Genomic DNA, 21937 nt, shown 5'->3' with positions numbered 1-21937 from the left:
GGCACTGCTATGAAGATAAACTGAAAATGTGGAAGCACCTTTGAAACTGGGTAATGGGCAGAGGTTGGAACAGTTTGGAGGGCTCAGAAGACAGGAAGATGTGAAAAAGTTTGGAGCTTCCTAGAAACTAAAATGGTTTTGATTAAAATGCTATGGTGATTTGGTCAACAAAGTCCAGGCTGAGGTAGTCTCAAATGAAGATAAGGAACTTCTTGGGAACTGGAGTAAATGTCACTATTGCTATGCTTTAGCAAAGAGCCTGGTGGCATTTTGCCACTGCCGTAGAGATCTGTGAAACTTTGAACTAGAGAGACACAATTTAAGGTACCTGGTGGAAGACATTTTGAAGCAGCAAAGCATTCAAGAGGTGACCTGGCTGATTCCAAATGCATTCAGTCATATGTATTCAAAAACAGATTATTGGAAACAGGCACTTTTATTTAAAAGAGAAGCAGAGCATAAAAGTTTGAAAAATTTGCAGCCTAACCATGAGGTAGAAAAGAAAAATCCATTTTCTGGGGAAAAATTCAAGATGACTGCAGAAAATTGCATAAGTAATGAAGAGCCAAATGTTATAGCCAAGACAATGGGGAAAATGTCTCCAGGTCATTTCAGAGATCTTCACCGCAGCCTCTCCCATCACCGTACAGGAGCCTCTCCCAACAAGGGCAGCAGCCTCTCCCATTACAGGCCAGGACGCTTAGGAGAGAAAAATGGTTTTGTGGGCTGTGTCCAGGGCCCTGCTGCTCTGTGTAGCCTTGGGCCATGGCAGCCTGCATCCCAGCTGCTCTAGCTCCAGCCGTGGCTAATAGGGGCCAATGTACAGCCCAGGTCTTTCTTCAGAGGGTACAAACCCCAAGCATTGGTGGCTTACATGTGGTGTTGGGCCTGCGGGCACACAGAAGATAAGAGTTGAGGTTTGGGAACCTCTGCCTAGATTTCAGAGAATGTATGGAAATGCTTGGATGTCCAGGCAGAAGTCTGCTGCAGGGGTAGAGCCCTTATGGAGAACCTCTGCTAGGGCAGTGCAGAAGGGACATGTGGGGTTGGAGCCACCCACACAGAATCCCCACTGGGGTACTGCTTAGGGGAACTGTGAGAAGAGGGTCACTGTCCTCCAGACCCCAGAATCATAGATCTACCAACAGCTTGCACCATGTGCCTGGAAAAGCCACAGGCACTGTATTAGTCCATTTTCATGCTGCTGATAAAGACATACCTGAGAATGGGAAGAAAAAGAGGTTTAATTGGACTTATAGTTTCACATGGATGGGGAGACCTCAGAATCATGGCAGGAGGCGAAAGGTACTACTTACATGGCAGTGGTAAGAGAAAATGAGGAAGAAGCAAAAGTGGAAACCCCTGATAAACCCATCAGATCTGTGAGACTTATTCACAATCATGAGAATAGCATAGGAAAGAACAGCCCCCATGATTCGATTACCTCCCCCGGGGTTCCTCCCACAACGTGTGGGAATTCTGGGAGATACAATTCAAGTTGAGATTTGGGTGGGGACACAGCCAAACTATATCAGGCACTCACCACCAGGCTGTGAAATGAGCCGCAGGGGATATACCCCACAGAGACACAAGGTGGAGCTGCCCAAGGCCATGGGAGTCCATCCCTTGCATCCGCATTCCCTGGATGTAAGACACAGAGTCAAAGGAGATTTTGGAGCTTTAAGATTTAATAAGTGGCCCACCAGGTTTCAGAATTGCATGAGGCCTGTGGCCCTTTTGTTCTGGCCAATTCCTTTCATTTGGAATAAGAACATTTACCCATTGCCTGTACCTCCATTGTAGCTTGGAAGTAAGTAACTTGCTTTTGATTTTACAGGCTCATAGATGAAAGAGATTTGCCTTGTCTCAGATGAGACTTTGGACTTGGACTTTTGAGTTAATGCTGTAATGAGTTAGACTTTGGGGGACTGTTGCGAAGGCAAGATTGGTTTTCAAATGTGACAAGAATGTGAGATTTGGGAGGGGCCAGGGACAGAATGAAATGGTTTGTCTCTGTGATCCCACCCAAATCTCATCTTAAATTGTAATTCCCATGTGTCACAGGAGAGACCTGGTGGGAGGTGATTGGATCATGGAGGTGGTTTCCCCTATGCTGTTCTGGTGATAGTGAGGGAGTTCTCATGAGATCTGATGGCTTAAAAGTGGCAGTTTCTCCTAAGCTCTCTCTCTCTCCTGCTGCTTTGTGAAGAAGTACCTTGCTTCCCCTCAGCCTTCCACCATGATTTTAAGTTTCCTTAGGCCTCCCCAGCACACAGAATTCTGAGTCAATTAAATCTCTTTGTTTTATATATTACCCAGTCTCAGGTTGTTCTTTATAGTGGTGTGAAAATTGACTAGTATAGCTACTATATCTACCATTTGGTCCCTGGCTACAGTTAAATATTAATTCTCAACCCAATATCCATGTTACAGTGCTCATCTTTAGTGATGTCCCTGTAACAACTGTGCCTTTCACTAGAGCTCAATCTTTGGGCATTTAATCTTCTCACTCTGCATGTATACCAAACCACGACCTCAATGTACACGATATATCCACATCCATGGCCTCTACTACTCTGTGCTGGTGTGATGGTTAATACTGAGTATCAAATTGATTGGATTGAAGGATACAGGGTATTGATCCAGGGTGTGTCTGTGAGGCTGTTGCCAATGGAGATTAACATTTGAGTCAGTGAGCTGGGAAAGGCAAACCCACCCTTAATCTGGGTGGGCACAATCTAATCAGCTGCCAGCATGGCTAGAATATAAGCAGGCAGAAAAATGTGAAAAGCGAGAGTGGCCTAGCCTCCCAGCCTACATATTTCTCCTGTGCTGGATGCTTCCTGCCCTTGAACATTGGACTCCAAATTCTTCAGTTCTGGAATTCGGACTGGCTCTCCTTGCTTCTCAGCCTGCAGATGGCCTATTGTGGACCTTGTAATCATGTGATTACATAATACTTAATAAACTCATATATATGTATGTGTATATATATATATACTTATATATATGTGAGTTTATTAAGTATGTATATATGTATATTCCATTAGTTCTGTCATTCTAAAGAACCCTGACTAATACAGCTGGTAACTATAAGATACAACTAGCTAATCCAGAATTATCTGTATTCCAAGCTCCAGCTCTTAAGTACAACTACTCACTAAACATGTACTCAATATTGTTCCACAGACACTCCAATTCAACATCCTCTTCCGCCACCTTAAGACTTCACTTCTGCTGATTTCCCCATTATATATTTCCTAAATTAATAGTCAGGAAGCCATCATATACATTTAGCTGCTACTCACTTTGAACCAAATCTGGAACCAAATTTAATCTCTACTTCTTCACTAGTTCTTGGACTTACTCCTCTCTATTCCACATTGACAGTCTAAGTACTTGTTGCTTCTTACCTAAATTTCGGTAATTGTCTCTAAAGTGATTTTTCCTTTATCTCTATCACTTTCCCTATTTGCCAGAGAGATTTTTCTAAGCAGGAATTAATTTTGTCACTTCCTAATTTAACTGCTAATCATCACCTCCTTCAGGAAGAAAATCAAAACTTTTCAGCATAGTGTATTGTACCCTTCATTATCTGTTACTTGCTTATTTCTGGAGCTGCAAAGTTTTTGAATTTCAACCTCCTCACTTTGTTCATTCCTACAGCACTGAAACGCAATGTTGTTTCACATCTCCTCACTTCACACATGCAAATTTCTGGATTTTACTGCCTTCTACCCATTGTATCCTTCTCTCCCTCATAATACCTCATGCTCCAAGACACATCTCAAGAATCACTCTTGCTGGGCTCAGTGGCTCACGCCTGTAATCCCAGCACTTTGGAAGGCCGAGGTGGGCAGATCACAACATCAGGAGACAGGAGATCGAGACCATCCTGGCTAACACGGTGAAACCCCATCTCTAGTAAAAATACAAAAAATTAGCTGGGCACGGTGGTGGGTGCCTGTAGTCCCGGCTACTCAGGAGGCTGAGACAGGAGAATGGCGTGAACCCGGGAGGTGGAGCTTGCAGTGAGCCGAGATGCCACCACTGCACTCCGGCCTGGGCGACAGAGTGAGACTCTGTCTCAAAAAAAAAAAAAAAAAAAATTACTCTTCATTTCACTAGAAAGATTTTCCTTTTTGGCCGAGTGACACATCCCTTTGGGAATGCTCCATAGCATCCATACCATACATCATTTCATGCAATACTTAAAGTGTTGTTTGCTTGTTCCCCAACCTCACTGAACTAGTTTTTGTTGTAGTTGTTGTTGTTGAGACAGTTTCGCTCCTGTTGCCCAGGCTGGAGTGCAATGGCACAATCTCAGCTCACCGCAACCTCTGCCTCCCAGGTTCAAGCAATTCTCCTGCCTCAGCCTCCCGAGTAGCTGGGATTACAGGCATGTGCCACCACACCTGGCTCATTTTTTGTATTTTTAGCAGAGATGGGGTTTCACCACGTTGGTCAGGCTGGTCTCAAACTCCAGACTTCAGGTGATCCACCCACCTTGGCCTCCCAAATTGCTGGGATTACAGGCATGAGCCACCATTCCTGGCCTCACTGAACTAGTTTTATTCCCTATTTGAGCATATAGTTTCTATTTCATTACCATATTACTAGCACCAAACATAATAACTGACACATACAAGATGATCAAATTTGGCTGGCCATGGTGGCTCTCACTTGTAATCCCAGGAGTTTGGGAGGCCAAGGAAGGAGGATCGCTTGAGCCCAGGACTTCAAGACTAGCTTGGGTAACACAGTGAAACACCATCTCTATTTGAAAAAAAGAAGATGCTCAAATTCATGTTTTTTTCCAATACAATTACCAAATAAGCAGTATAAACAGCAGTATACCCATTTTCTCTGAAATCTGGCACCCTTATCTGAGCTGACAAGGAACAACAACAACAAAAAACATCTAAAAGATTAGAGAAAACATAATACCTGTTTATTAATACCTGTTTATTCTAGTTCTCATGGTAGAATTTCTACTTCTTCCATACTTAGCTACAAAGAATGTATAGTTCTTATTTATTTATTTAGAGACAGGGTATCACTCTGTCGAGTAGTCTGGAGTGCCATGGCTCAATCAAGGCTCAGTGTAACCTCAAAGTCTTGGGCTCAAGTAATCTTCCTGCCTCGGCCTCCCAAGTAGCTAGGACTGCAGGCATGCACTACCATATCCAACTTACTTTTTTTTTTACCTTTTTTTTTTTTAAATTTTATTTTTATTGGTTTGTTATTATTATTTCAATAGCTTTAGGGGTACAAGTGGTTTTTGGTTACATGGATGAATTGTATAGTGGTGAAGTCTAGGATTTTAGTGTACTTATCACCTAAATAGTGTACATTGTACCCAATAGGTAATTTTTCATCCCTCACTCCCTTCACACTTCCCTACTTCTAAGTCTCCAGTGTCTATTACATCACTCTGGCTTTGCATACCCACAGCTTAGCTCCCACTTATAAATGAGAACATGGGGTATTTAGTTTCCCATTCCTGAATTACTTCCAAGTTGCTGCAAAATACTTTCATTAGTTTGTTATTTTTATGGCTAAATAGTATTCCACAGTGTGTGCTGTGTGTGTGCACATGTGTGTGTGAGTGTATGTGTGTGTGTGTGTGTGTGTGTATATATATATATATGTGATCTTGCTCTTCACCAAGGCTGGAGTACAGTAGTATGATCAGCTTACTGTAACCTCAACCTCCTATGCTTAAAAGATCCTCCTGCCTCAGCCTCTTGAGTAGCTAGGACTACAGGCATATGCTACCATGCCTGGCTAATTGTGTGTGTGTGTGGAAATGGGGTGTCGCTTTGTTGCTTAGACTGGTCTTAAACTCCTGGGCTCAAGTGATCCTCCTACCCCAGCATCCCAAAATGTTGGGATTACGGGCATCAGCCACCACGCCTGACTTATAATACGATGTTTTCTTTATACATTTATCAGTTGATGGGCACTTAAATTGATTCCATATCTTTGTAATTGTGAATTGTGTTGTGATAAACATATGCATGCAGATGTCTTTTTGATATAATGATTTATTTTCCTTTGGGTAGATACCCAGTAGTGAGATTGCTGAATTTAATAATAGATGTACTTTTAGTTCTTTGAGAAATCTCCATAATATTTTCCATAGAGGTTGTATTAATTTATAGTCTCATCAGCAATGCATAAGTATTGAATTTTCACTATTTACCACATCCATGGTAACATCTATTGTCTTTTGATTTTTTTAATAATGGTTATTCTGGATAAAGTGACATCTCATTGTGGTTTTAATGGACATTTCCCTGGTGGTTAGTGATGCTGAGCATTTTTTCATATGGTTTGTTGGTCATTTGTATATCTTATTTTGAGGAATGTCTGCTTATGTCATTTACCCACTTTTTAATGAGATTATTTATTTTTTTTCTTGCTGATTTGAGTTGCTTGTAGATTCTGGATATTAGTTCTTTGTCGATGTACAGGTGGCAAATACTTTCTCTCATTCTATAAGTTGTCTGTTTACTCTGTTGATTATTTCTTTTGTTTGTATAGAAGCTTTTAAGTTTAATTAGGTCTCATTTATTTATTTTCCTTTTTGTTACATTTGTTTTTGGGGTCACAGTCATAAATTCTTTGCCTAAGCCAATGTCCAGAATAGTTTCTCTTAGGTTTTCTAATATAATTTTTATGGTTTTAGGGCTTAGATTTAAGTCTTTAATCCATCTTCGGTTAATTTTTGTACATGGTGAGAATAGGGATCCAGTTTCATTCTTCTACATCTGGCTATCCAATTTTTCCAGCATCATTTATTGAATAGGGTGTTCTTTGCTCAGTGTATGTTTTTGTTGGTTTTGTCAAAGATCAGCTGGCTGTTGCATTTGGTTTTATTTCTGGGTTCTCTATTCTGTTCCAATGGTCTATATATCTACTTTTATACAGGTACTATGTTGTTTTGGTTACTATAGCCTTGTAGTAAAATTTGAAGTAATATGATGCCTCCAGATTTATTCTTTTTGCTTAGGATTACTTTGGCTATTAGCACTCTTTTTTGGTTCCACATAAGTTTTAAAATTGTTTTTTTCCTAATTCTGCAAAAAATGATGTTGGGGTATTTTTATAGGAATTGCATTGAATCTTTGGGTTGCTTTGGACAGTATGGTCATTTTCACAATTTTGATTCTAACAGTCCATGAGCTTAAGCACAGGATGTATTTCCATTTTTTCTGTCATATATGATTTTTTTCATCAGTGTTTTATAGTTCTTACAGAGCTCTTTCATCTCCTTGGTTAAGTATATTCGTAAGTTTTTTTTTTTTTTTTGCTAATGTAAATGAGACTGAGTTCTTGATTTGATTTTCACCATGGTCATTATTTTACCCAGAAACTTTTAAAATATTTTGTCGAGATGGGGTTGCTTTATGTTGTCCATGCTGGCCTCGAACTTCCTACCTTGGCCCCTTGAAGAGGTAGGACTACAAGTGTAAGCCACCACACCTGGCTTAGTTGTAATTTATTAATATCTCTTTTCATTTGCTGACAACCAGCTTGACTAGGAGGAAGATGCTTATTAACTCTTTCTGTTCCACCTCTTTTACAGTAGTCCAATTTCTTCCCCAAATCATAGGTATTATGGACAGGGATTATACTCATTTTTAATAATTATACTCCTAGACTCTAAATATTACTGTTAATGGTAAAAGGTTTTACCTGCTCTATATTGCAAAGGAAATATTAATATTAGCATAGTAGGATGCAGGTAAGATAATAATCATGTTTCTTACAATCAGAGAGATACAGGATCAAATCCTGGATGCTACAAGTAACTAGCCAGGTAGTTCTGTGCTACCTGGAAGAGGATTCAGGATTGAGTAGGGGACAGTCAAACCTTGATTCCTACTAACAAATTCTCTATCAGCCAAATGAGGGGCTCATAACTAAGATTTCCTGTTACAGAAATCCCCATGTTGAGCGAAAGTGGGTTGGCTCTTGTACCACTCCCTTGTTCAGTCACTGGTTGGGGAGTGCCTCATGAATAGCTAGATCTCAGCCTTTGCTTCAGATCACCCAGTGATAAGCTTGAACTTCATCTGGAGAGCTGAGGCTGACCCTTGAAAAAGCTAATGCTGTAGTGGGCTAGCCACACTCCTGGAAGCTGGTCAGTGAGTCCTTTATTGAGATGGGATCTGAGATTTGGCCTGTTATCTACTAGAATTGTTTTTGTTGAACAATTAACAACAGTATTTTTGTATTAATTAACATTTTGTTAATTAAATAGTTTAAAATAGAACATTTCCCTATATTGTGACTACTAGGAACTGCAAAGAAACTCAGTTTTCCAAAACTATGCTCATTTTAAAAATTTTCAGATTTTATTCCTGGGAAAATTTTTGAAGGAGTTCACAGTCTCACCGCATTAAACCAGATAGATGCTAATATATCATTTACATTCATTTATGGAATAACACATATAAAATATTTATTATATGCCATCAGAAGACAATTTATAAAAGTCTTCTCTATGAATGGCTTTGCACATGAATTTTTGCTACCCAGCATTTTGTCTTTAGTTGTATATATACAGTGGCAACATTCACATAAATATTAGATTGGTGCAAAAGTAATTTAGGCTTTTGCCATTACTTTTATGACAAAAACCGCAATTACTTCTGCACCAACCTAAAATATCTATCTAGCAGGCAAAATGAAAGCTTTTAAACAACACTTGCTTCAAATGAGGGTTGATAGCAATAACCCATCAAAATTCTCATTGTATTTGCAAAATTCTAGAACATATTTGTAAGGATGATCTATTGAGTTAGAAATCATATTGATGTGTAGAATGAACAGGATTTTAATATTCTTGGTATTCAAAATAAAGTTATTCCATTAATCTGTAGGCTAATGTAACCAATTTGACCTTGTGCTTGTAGAAATGCATATTATTCATTGATAGGAAAAATATAATTTAATAATTATGACATTCTCTTTCTCATTCAAGTGTAATTAATTTTTAGACTAAAATTCAATTCTATTATTTCTTAATTCAATAATTATTCATAAATATGGAACTCAGTGTGGTAGATTAAAGACAGCTATAAACCCTTTGCTAGTATTCCTATTGAAAAGTGGAGTCTAATGTTCCCGTCCTTGCATCTTGGCTAGTCTTACTGACTTGCATGATTAATAGAATATGATGACTCTGCATAACTTTCAGAATTAGATCAGGAAAGGCCTTACATCATGGTCAGTTATAATGCTCCTTCTGAGGTTACTCCTTTGCAGAAAGAACCCAGTAGCCATGCTGAGAAGCAGAAACCACATGGCGCTTCCATTGACAGCTTCACTGAGCTCCCAAAGGACACCCAGCATCAACTGGTGTTGAATGCTGGGTGTTGAACGCTGTGAGTATGAGCTACCTTGGACATCTAGGCTGGTGGATTCTTCAGGTGACTAAAATCCCAGCTAACATCTTACTCTAACTGCCTGAGAAACACAAGGCTAGAATTGCCCAGTTGAATCTTCCCAATTTCTTGACATAGAAAATGGTGAACTAAATAAAATTATAGTTTTAAGCCACTAAATTTTGAAATAACTTGTTACAAGATCATCTAAAGATACAGACAAACTCTAAATTATTATAGTTGGGATTAGTGTAAATTATGTCATTATAGTTGTGTAAAAATGCATACAGTAAATTTTTAACAATAAATATTTTGTTATTTAATTTTTGATTTTTGTGATTTAAATTATATTTGCAAAGATTTTCAAACAGCTCATTTCAAGTATATCAGCAATATTTATATTCTTATGATATAACCTACTAAAGAATCTGAAATACAGATAAAAAATTACCTACAAGTGATTTCATTCCTGTACTTCTATTTTATAAATTCGGAAAGTTAGAGCCACATACTCAGAAATTTGGGTAGTTTGTCCCAGGTTCAGTTTACTGACTCCAGTCTTATACATTTTATAATGCATTTTGCCTGTATTTGGAATTATCTCATTGTTTAAGACTATTAACTAAATAGAAATCAAATGTCAAAAACTAAAAGCAAGTAGAATCCGTAAATCATTTTGAACAATAATATTATGCTGAAATGCTACAGTAACCAAAACAGCATGGTACTGGTACCAAAACAGATACATAGACCAATGGAACAGAACAGAGGCCTCAGAAATAACACCACACATCTACAACCATCTGATCTTTGACAAACCTGACACAAACAAGCAATGGGGAAAATACTCCCTATTTAATAAATATTGTTGGGAAAACTGGCTAGATGTATGCAGAAAACGAGACCCCTTCCTTGCACCTTATACAAAAATAAACTCAAGATGGATCAAAGACTTAAATGTAAGACCTAGGACCATAAAAATTCTAGAAGAAAATTTGGGCAATACCATTCAGGACATAGGCATGGACGAAGACTTCATGTCTAAAACACCAAAAGCAATAGCAAAAAAAGCCAAAACTGACAAATGGGATCTAATTAAACTAAAGAGCTTCTGCACAGCAAAAGAAGCTATCATCAGAGTGAACGCCTAGGCAACCTACAGAATGGGAGAAAATTTTTGCAATCTATCCATCCGACAAAGGACTAATAACCAGAGTCTACAAAGAACTTAAACAAATTTACAAGAAAAAAACAAACAACCCCATCGAAAAGTGGGCAAAGGATATGAACAGACACTTCTCAAAAGAAGACATTTATGCAGCCAACAGACATAAGAAAAAATAATCATCATCACTGGTCATTAGAGAAATGCAAATCAAAACCACAGTGAGATACCATCTCACGCCAGTTAGAATAGTGATCATTAAAAAGTGAGAAAACAACAGATGCTGGAGAGGATGTGGAGAAATAGGAAAACTTTTACACTGTTGGTGGGAGTGTAAATTAGTTCAACCATTGTGGAAGACAGTGTGGTGATTCCTCAAGGATCTAGGACTAGAAATACCATTTGACCCAGCAATCCCATTACCAGATATATACCCAAAGGATTATAAATCATTCTAGTATAAAGACACATGCACACATATGTTTATTGCAGCACTATTCACAATAGCGAAGACTTGGAACCAACCCAAATGTCCATCAATAACAGACTGGATAAAGAAAATGTGGCAGATATACACCATGGAATACTATGCAGCCATAAAAAAGGATGAGTTCATGTCCTTTGCAGGGACATAGAACAAGCTGGAAACCATCATTCTCAGCAAACTATCACAAGGACAGAAAACCAAACACCGCATGTTCTCACTAATAAGTGGGAGTTTAACAATGAGAACACATGGACATAGGGAGGGGAACATCACACAGCAGGGCCTGTCAGGGGGTGGGGGGCTAAGGGAGGAATAACATTAGAGAAATACCTAATGTACGTGACAGGTTGTTGGATGCAGCAAACCACCATAGCACGTGTATACCTGTGTAAGAAAACTGCACGTTCTGCACATGTACCCCAGAACTTAAAGTATAATTTTACAAAAGACAAAAACATTAAAAAATGCAAATAAAAAACAAATAATAATTTCTAATTCTCGCAAACCTCCCAATATTTCCTCCAGTAAAATTATGAACATAATTTTTGGCTTCTCAAACACATCAAGTTTGACATTGAGTCATCATGACTTTCTTTGTATTTGTAGACTGCTGGTCTTCTCTCTGGAGGGCTTTACTGTAAGATTTATAAGCTGTTTCCTTATTCTTATAAACAAAAAGTTCAAAAGATTAAAAAACAAAGAAAACAGACAACTTTATCAGGGCAAACAAGGACAGAATTTTATGAACAAGTGAAAAAAAAAAAGAAGAAAGAAAAAAGGAATATGGCCAAGGACAGAGGTCAGAGATTAGAAAACACAACGATGCGTAATCATTGACAATATATTCTGCTCTACCTAAATAAGTGACCTCATATAATTCTTATGTTGACTTAGTTTCAAAGTAGCATGCTGTCTGCAACACCTGGGTAGCTAGTGAAATAAATCAATGGAGGTATATACTCATCCAAATAGGTCCATCGGAGGCACTGCTTCTCAAATACTGAAAGCAAGGTTAAGAAAACCACAATTTTGTTTCTTTATTAGGTAGCTCAAAACAATTAAAAAATATTTTATATATAATTTCAGAATTAATAATTACTACTTGATGCTATAAAATTTTTTATAAACATTAACTAAAAATTCATTGTAGATCTATCTTTATATGCTCACTTAAGAGATTAACATTCCATTGATTTACAGTAAGTGTATTTTTAAATGAGTACTATTTAAATGCTATTAAATGAATACTATTGAAATACTATTTAAAAATTTCAAAAGCATAATATTTTTATGATATCTTTACTGATTATACAACTATATTTACTAGAGGTAAAATTCACATAGTTTGCCCACAGAATTTTATATATATATATAAATATATAATATATATATTATATATATTATATATTTATATATTTGTAATTAATTAATTTTTTTTTTGAGATGGAGTCTCACTCTGTTGCCAAGGCTGGAGTGGAATGGCATGATCTTGTCTCACTGCAAACTCTGTCTCCTGGGTTCAAGCGATTCTCGTGCCTCAGCTTCCCTAGTAGTTGGGACTACAGGCACCCACCACCATGCCTGGCTAATTTTTGTATTTTTAGTAGAGGCAGGGTTTCACCATATTGGCCAGGCTGGTCTCGAACTATGAACTTGTGATCCACCCCGCTTGGCCTCCCAAAGTGCTGGGATTACAGGCGTGAGATACCGCCCCCAGCCTAGAACTATATATATATATGTATATGTATATATATATATATATATATATATATTCTAAATAACTAACAAATATATTACCAAACAATAGCATAGATTGTATATTCTAAGCCTTTTTTACAGTTTTGAAATAAAACTAAACAAATGATTCTTAGACATTGTATTTACTCTGATTTACTCTGGTATTTATATGAAATGTTGATGAAGTTTACAAATGAAACACAAACTATAATGTAATTTTAAAATATATCCATGATCAAAGTAAATTGCATTTATTAATTTCATATTGAAATTGTTAATAATTTCTCTTTTATGGGATGGTCAAGAGCAAACAGTTGTTCAAAGCTAGTATGTTAGAAATGTATTTTTTTAGCACATTAGTCAAATAAGGAAATAGCATTATCTCTTGATACAGTGGTATATCTCCTAAGATTTTCAAGCAATTGAGGAAGAATGTTTGGATATCAGCATAATCTTTTCAACAATGAATGGTACTCTTAGAATATCTTAAAAATTCTTACTGATATAAATCTTTCAAACAATAATAATACCACCTTACATTTGTACAGAGGTTTTATCATTTAAAAAACACTCCTTTGTACAAAACTATTTTACTATCACAATCTTTCTTAATTTGTTATTGAAAAAATATTACATTTCTAGAATAAGTAGGGTTTCAGACACAAAAAGTAAGCAGAGAAAGTAATTGTAGCAAAGATGAAATAAAAGAAAAACATATATCATAATACCAAGAAAGTGTTCATTAACCTCTCAACAAAATTCACTGAAGTCCTACATTTTTTGGAAAAGTTAAAAACATGAGCTTACAATAATAAATTTGTTAAGATGTCAAAAAAGTTCCATGAGACTATGTTCTTGTCATTTCCAATTTGTTAGTGTCCTCTTTGTTTCATTTTTTTGAACTAATAATAAAAAATAAGGAGGTTGTACAACTTTTCTAATGTAATGTAGCCCATCTTACTGATTTTTTTCTGATTATACAGTAAGTGAACAGAGCATTTCAACCTATCTTTATAAAAACACTACTCAAGTCTTTCCTTATTTTTTTGTTTGATCCAATTCTTTCATAAAATTTAAAATTTAAAAATAAACATTGGTATTTACTTTTCTAAAGCTATCTTAAAATGACAGTACTTCGCATGTAGAAGAATGAGAACCAAATTTCTCAGGGTCATAGAATGAGTTACTATACAACATAAATTAGTCTTCTGATCTCCTAAAACCCATGGGTTTCATTAAAATCAATTTGGAACTATATTTAAGACATAAGTCGCTTTACAAACTCATCAACAATGAGCTTCTTAACAGAAACAGTCAACAAATGATAAAGCAATAATTTACACTGTCTCACTGGAATTGCTTGATAAGAAATTTTAGGAGAAAGTAATGCATTTAAGAGGTTGTGAGAGTCTCTGGATTCCAGCATTTTTGTTTCCCAGAGGAGATAGCTAGGAAATGCCATATTCTACCTGTATTTCTTAAGCAAGGTAAGAAATTGTTTACATGTCTCCTCCCACGATGTAAACTACACATGAAAAAAATAAAAAATAAAAAGCCAGTCACAGAGCTTATGTGTGTAATCCCAACACTTTGGGAAGACAAGGCGGAAGATTTCCTGAGCCCAAGAGTATGAGACCAGCCTGGGCAACATGGTAAGACCTCTTCTCTACAAAAAATAATAATGATAAGAAGAAGAAAAGAAAAAATGGTTTAAAATATTATATTAAAAGTTCCTTTCTGTTATGAAGCATGCTTACTGGTTTTTGTGTTTTACATAGGAATAAAGGAAATTTTATCTATTTATCTACCTAAACCTCCTAAATTAAGTAAGAAATTATGGGAAACAGCACCACCAAGGGACCAAGATGACTGGCGTGCTCCTAACAGGCCTTCAGAGGGAAGGCACCAAGAGTGGACAGAAGGAAGACACAGAAGCTGGGCTGAAGCAGGAGAAAGCTGGGAACTCTGCACGGGTCCAGCGTGCAACAGGATTTGTTCCTGGCCCCCAACGGCTCCCAGGGAATGGGTCAGTTGAACTGGCAAGGGGCAATCTGCTTTCACCATGGGCCTCTGAATCACTGGCAGGAGGAGACCCGTTGACCACCACAGACACTCGTGTTGGCAGGGAAAGATGCTTAAAGAAGTGTTAAGGACAGCAAGCCAGCTGATGTGGAGTCCAGAGGCTTTTATGTGGGAGCATGTGTAACAAAATACGGCCAGGGACAGCCACCCCCTTGGCTTGACTTGCTCCCACAGCAGACTTTAGTCATGGGGAACTGCTGGACCTGAACTCTGTCAGGCAGTTTTGCCCATCATATGGGGCCTGTGCGACCTGAGCACCCCTTAGTCTTCCCTTAGTCTTCTGGCCTCTCCTGGGGCCCCAGACTGGCCATGACTGCTTGCAGGGCAGTCTCGGGTTACTTGGGAGCCCATAGCTTCTGCACTGGTGGACTGTGCCTGAGCTGCTGAGAGCTCCAGTGGCACAATGCCTATGGCCACACACCAGCCTGCACACTGTCCCGCATACTGCAGCTTCCCCAGGGTCCCACATCACTTGGCTGGTGTGTGTCTGCCCAAATGGATTTTGCTTTGCTTACCTCACAGACTGTCTGTCCCCCACCCTCCGCCAACTGCCATTGCAGACAGAGCCTTGGCAGGCACAGAACCAGCCAACCTCTCCCCTGCCAGCACCCTGCCCTTGTGCTAATACTGCACAGTGAACAGCAGATCCTCCCTCGTACTGAGTGACCACTCCACCTTCTGGGACACAGAGAAGACACCCAGACCTGTGCCCACCAGCACCCCACTCCTGAACCAACATCACCTCCAGTGTGACCATACACACAGTTGCCAACAGAGACTCCCCTCACCGCCAAGCTGTGTTGCCTTCACCACTGTGGTGAATGCCTGAAGGGAGGCAGGAACCATGGCACCTGCTGGCACTCTGCTGCAGCTGCCACTACTGTTGCTGCTAGCATGTGAGAATGAGGACTGATCCTGCTGTTACTGCACTAAAAAATGCTTTGGCTGGCACCACCCATCAAGAGTGTAGTGACCTGTGGTCTGAAAGCACCTTCCGCCACTGCCCACTGCCTCCCCCCACCTCAGTGCAGTGGGTTCCTAAAATCAAGGAGCCGAGAGAACAAAGTCAGGGCTTAATACAAGCCCCCAGAGTGACAGCACATAGTCCAGGAGTTGGGAGATGAGCATTGACCTCCTAAAATCTTCCAGAAATAAAGCCAGTCAGTTGAATCCACATAATATCAAAATCAAACCCTGAAGGCCATCAAATAGGATAAAAGAATTTTTAAAAACCCATGCAAATGTCAGCAGTATCAAACATTGAAGGTAGATAAGCCCACAAAGATGAAATAGAATCAGTGCAAGAACTGTGTCAACCCAAAAAGCCAGAAGTCCTTTTTTTTCCACCAAATGATTGCATCACCTCTCCAGCAAAGGTTCTAAACCAGGGTGGGATGGCTGAAATGACTGAAATAGAATTCAGAATATGGATATGAATGAAGATCACTGAGCTACAAGAGTATATTAAAATCCAGTACAAGGAAGCTAAAAATCCTGATAAATAATGCAGGTGCTGACAGACAAAATAGCCTGTATAGAAAATAATGTAACCAACATGATAGACCTGAAAAACACACTACAGGAATTTCATAATGCAATCACAAGTATCAATAGCAGAATATACCAAGAAAAGGAAAGAATCTCATACATTGAGGACTGGCTTTCTGAAATAAGGCAGTCAGACAAATATAGAGAAAAAAGAATGAAAATGAACAAACAAAACCTCTGAGAAATATGGCATTATATAAAGAGACCAAACTCACAACTTTTTGGTGTCCCTGAAAGATATCAGGAGAATAGAGCCAACTTGGAAAACATGTATCAGAGTATTATCCATGAGAACTTCACCAACCTACCTAGAGAGGCCAACATTCAAATTCATAAAATGCAGAGAACCTCAATAACACACTTTAAAAGAAGATCATCCCCAATAGACATAATCATCAGATTCTCCAAGGTTGAAATGAAAGAACAAAATGTTAAAGGGAGCTAGAGAGAAAGGCCAAGTCATCTACAAAGGGAAGCCCCCCATCAGGCTAACAGCAGACATCTCAGCAGAAACCCTACAAGCCAAAAGACATTGGGGGCCTATATTCAGTATTCTTAAAGAAAAGAATTCAAACCCAGAATTTCATACCTCATCAAACTAAGCTTCATAAGACGAGGAGAAATAAGATCTTTTTCAGACAAGCAAATGCTGAGGGAATTTGTTACCACCAGACCTGCCTTACAAGAGCTCCTGAAGGAAGCACTAAATACGGAAAGGAAAAACCATTAGCAGCTACTACAAAAACAAACTAAATTACAGATCAGTGACACTATGAAGCAACCACATAAACAAGTAGCAAAATAAACAGTTAACATCATAACAGAATCAAATCCACAAATATCCACATTAACCTTGAATGTAAATGGGCTAAATTCCCCAATTAAAAGGCACTGAGTGGCAAGCTGGATAAGGAATCAGAAGACCCATTGGTATGCTGTCTTCAAGAGACCCATCTCACATGCAATGACATAGGTTCAAAATAAAGGGATGCAGAAAAATCTACCAAGCAAATGGAAAACAGGTAAAAGTAGGGTTGCAATCTTAGTTTCAGCCAAAACAGACTTTAAACCAACAAATATAAAAATAAAGACAAGGACAATACATAATGGTAAAGGGTTCAATACAACAATAAGATCTAACTATCCTAAATATATATGCACCCAACACAGGAGTACCCAGATTCATAAATCAAGTTCTTGGAGACCTTCAAAGAGACTTCGACTCTCACATAATAATCATGGGAGACTTTAACATCCCACTGACAATATTAGATCACCAAGACAGAAAATAAGCAAAGATCTTCAAGACACAAACTCAGCACTGGATCAAATGGATCTAATAGACATCTACAGAACTTTCCACCCCAAAAGAACAGAATATACATGCTTTTCATTGTCACATGGCACATACTCTAAAATTGATAATGAAATCAGTAGTAGTAAAACACTCCTCAGCAAATGCACAAGAACTGAAATCGTAAAAAACAATATCTTGAACCATAGTACAATCAAATTAGTAGTCAAAACTAAGAAATTAACTCAAAACCATATAATTACATTAAAATTGAAAAACTTGCTCCTGAATGACTTTTTGGTAAATAATAAAATTCAGGAAGAAATCAGAAAGTTCTTTCAAATAAATGAGAAAAAAGATACAATGTACCAGAATCCCTGGGACACACATAAGGCAGTGTTAAGAGGGAAAATTATAGCACTAAATGCCCACATCAAAAAGTTAGAGAAATCTCAAGTTAACAACCTAACATCACAACTAAAAGAACTAGAAAATCAAGAGGAAACAAATCACAAAGCTAGCAGAAGACAAGAAATAACTAAAATCAAAGCTGAAGGAGATGGGGACAAGAAAAACCCTTCAAAAGATCCGCAAATCCAGGAGCTGTTTTTTTTTTTTTTTGAAAAATTTAGCACAGTAGATATACCACTAGCTAGACTAATGAAGAAAAGAGATAATATTCAAATAAACAGAAACAACAAAGAAGGTATTACCACTGACCCCACTGAAATACAAAAAAAAATCAGAAAATATTATTAATACCTCTATGAACATAAACTAGAAAATCTAGAAGAAATGAATAAATTCCTGGACACATACACCCTCCCAATACTGAGCACAGAAGAAATGGTATCCCTGAACAGACCAATAATAAGCTCTCAAATTGAATCAATAGCAAATAGCCTTCAAAACAATAAAAGCCCAGGACCAGATGGATTCACAGCTGAATTCCACTATATGTAGCAGAAGAGCCAGTATGTTTCTTCCTGAAACTATTCCAAATAACTGAGAAGGAGAGACTCCTCCCTAACTCATTCTATGAAGCCAGCATCATCCTGACACCAAAACCTGGCAGAGACACAACAAAAAACTTCAGGCCAATATTTTTTATGAACATTGATACACAAATTCTCAACAAAATACTGGCAAAACAAATTCAGCAGCACATCAAAATGCTTATCCACTATAATCAAGTAGGCTTTATCCATGAGATGTAAGGTTGGTTCAACATACACAAATAAATAAATGTGATTCATCACATAAACAGAACTAAAGACAAAACCTATATAATTATTTCAATAGATGCAGAAAAGCCATTCAATAAAACTCAACACTCTTTCATGTTAAAAACTCTCGATAAACTAGGTATTGAAGGAACATTCCTAAAATTAATAGGAGTCATCTATGACAAACCCACAGCCAACACTACACTGAATGGGCAAAAGCTGGAAGCATTCTCCTGAAAACCAGCAAAAGACAAGGATGCCTTCTCTCACCACTCCTATTCAATGTAGTATTGAAAGTCCTGGCCAGGAAAATCAGGTAAGAGAAAGAAATAAAGGACATCTGAATAGGAAGATAGGATGTCAAACTATCCCTGCTTACAGAAAACATGATCCTATATCTAGAAAACCCCATAATCTCAGCCCAAAAGCTCCTTAAGCTGATAAACAACTTCAGCAAAGACTCAGGATGCAAAATCAATGTGCAGAAATCACTAACATTTCTTTCTTTTCTTTTTTTGAGACAGAGTTTTGCCCTTGTTGCCCATGCTGCAGTGCAGTGGTGCTATCTTGGCTCACTGTAACCTCTGCTTTCTGGTTTCAAGCGATTCTTCTGCCTCAGTCTCCCGAGTAGTTGGGATTACAGGTGCCCGCCACCACACCTGGCTAATTTGTATTTTTAGTAGAGACGGGGTTTCACCATGTTGGCCAGGCTGGTCTCGAACTCCTGACCTTGTGATCAGCCCACCTTCTGCCTCCCAAAGTGCTGGGATTACAGGTGTGAGCCATGGCACCCAGCCAGAAATCAGTAACGTTTCTATACACCAACAAAAGTCAAGCTGAGAGCCAAATCAGGAATGCAATCCAATTTACAGTTGCCACACACACAAAAAAATACTTAGAAATACAGCTAACAAGGGAGGTGAAAGACTCTACAAAGAGAAATACAAAACACTTCTCAAAGAAATCACAGATGACACAAACAAATGGGAAAACATTCCATGCTCATAGACAGGAATAATTAATATCATTAAAATAGCCATAGTGCCCAAAGCAATTTACTGATTCAATGCTATTCCTATTAATCTACCATTGACATTCTTCACAGAACCAGAAAATGCTAGTTTAAAATTCAAATGGAACAACAAAAAAAGGAAAGCCTGAATATCAAAGGCAATTGTAAGCAAAAAGAACAAAGCTGGAGGCATCAAGCTACCCAACTTCAAACTATGATACAGGCTACAGTAACAAAAACAGCATGGTACTGGTACAAAACAGACACTTAGACCAATGGAACGAAACAGAGAACCCAGTAATAAGGCCACACAGCTACAACTATATGATCTTCAACAACCCTGACAAAAACAAGCAATGGTGAAAGGATTCCTTATTCAATAAATGGTGCTGGGATAACTGGATAGCTATATGCAGAAGATTGAAGCTGGACCTCTTCCTTACATCATATATAGAAATCTACTCAAGATGGATTAAAGACTTAAATGTAAAACTCAAAACTATAAAAGCCATGGAAGACAACTTAGACAACACCATTCAGGACACAGGCATGGGCAAAGATTTCATTATGAAAACACCAAAAGCAATTACAACAAAAGCGAAAACGGACAAATGGCATCTAATTAAACAAAAGAGTTTCTGCATAGTAAAAGAAAGTATCAACAGAGTAAACAGACAACCTACAGAATGAGAGAATATTTTTGCAAACTATGCATCTGATAAAGGTCTAATACCCAGCATCTGTAAGGAACTAAAACAAACTTACAAGACAAAAACAACCCCATTAAAAAGTGTACAAAGGACATGAGCAGACACTTCTCAAAAAGAAGACATACATTCAGCCAACAATCATATCAAAAAAAGCTCAACATCACTGATCATTAGAGAAATGCAAATCAAAACCACAATGAGATACCATCTCACACAATGGTATGTGTTATTAAGAAGTCAAAAAATAGCAGCTTCTGGCAAAGTTGCAGAGGACACGAAATGCTTATACACTGTTGGTGGGAGTGTAAATTAGTTCAACCATTGTGGAAGACAGTGTGGTGATTCTTCAAAGACCTAAAAACAGAAATACCATTTGTCACAGCAATCCCATTCCTGGGTATATATTCAAACAAATATAAATCTATTATAAAGACACATGCACACATATGTTCATTGCAGCACTATTCACAATGGTAAAGACATGGAATCAACCTAAATGTCCATCAATGGCAGACTGGATAGAAAAAAGGTGGTACATAAACATCATGAAATACCATGCAGCAATAGAAAAGAATAAGATTACATCCTTTGCAGTAACATGGATGGAGGCCATTATCCTCAGCAAAAAAGAAAAAGAAAACCAAATATTGCATGTTCTCACTTATAAGTGGGAGCTAAATGATAAGAACACATGGATACATAGTGGGGAACAACACACACTGGGGCCTATGGGAGGCTGAAGGGTGGGAGGAGGGAAAGGATCAGGAAAAATAACTAATGAATACTAGGCTTAATACCTGGGTGACAAAATAATCTGTACCATAAACGCCCATGACACAAGTTTACATACATAACAAACCTGCACATGTATCCTTGAACTTAAATGAAAGTTAAATTAAAAAAAAAAGTAAGAAATTATGTTTGAACATCACTATGAACTTACTTTCTTGGTAGAAAAAGGTATTCAAAGACATCAAACACATCTCCATTTCCTTCTAGAAGTGTGTAACACAGTTTTTGTTTTGTTTTGTTTTTATTTTTTAAATGCTGTCTTGACCCAGTTTTGAGGCCTGGCCAGAGTCCAGTTATTACCCCTTCTTTATCAGCTGAAACATCTGCACTCCAAACACTTCCCTTATCAGGCCCTCACACTCCAGGTATCAGCCCTATCAGCACTCCCCTTTACTCCATCCACCAGGCCAAGTACCAGGCAACTAGGGACAGCCCCTATTCCCCAGAGCCCTTGGAAGTATCTAAATTAGTCTATCCACAGGAAATCTG

General features: G+C 38.0%; 1 protein-coding gene across 20 annotated transcripts in view; it reads right to left on the bottom strand.

Annotated features, from left to right (window-relative positions):
- The window catches only part of CCSER1 (coiled-coil serine rich protein 1), a 1462495-nt gene that overhangs the window by 790638 nt on the left and 649920 nt on the right, over positions 1-21937 (bottom strand). The gene's annotated exons all lie outside the window — the stretch shown is intronic.

This window comes from Pongo abelii, chromosome 3, assembly GCF_028885655.2.
Source record: "Pongo abelii isolate AG06213 chromosome 3, NHGRI_mPonAbe1-v2.0_pri, whole genome shotgun sequence".
In the NCBI taxonomy this organism is placed as follows: domain Eukaryota; kingdom Metazoa; phylum Chordata; class Mammalia; order Primates; family Hominidae; genus Pongo; species Pongo abelii.
Note: the sequence above shows the minus strand (reverse complement) of the source record. Positions and strands in the feature narration are given on the sequence as shown.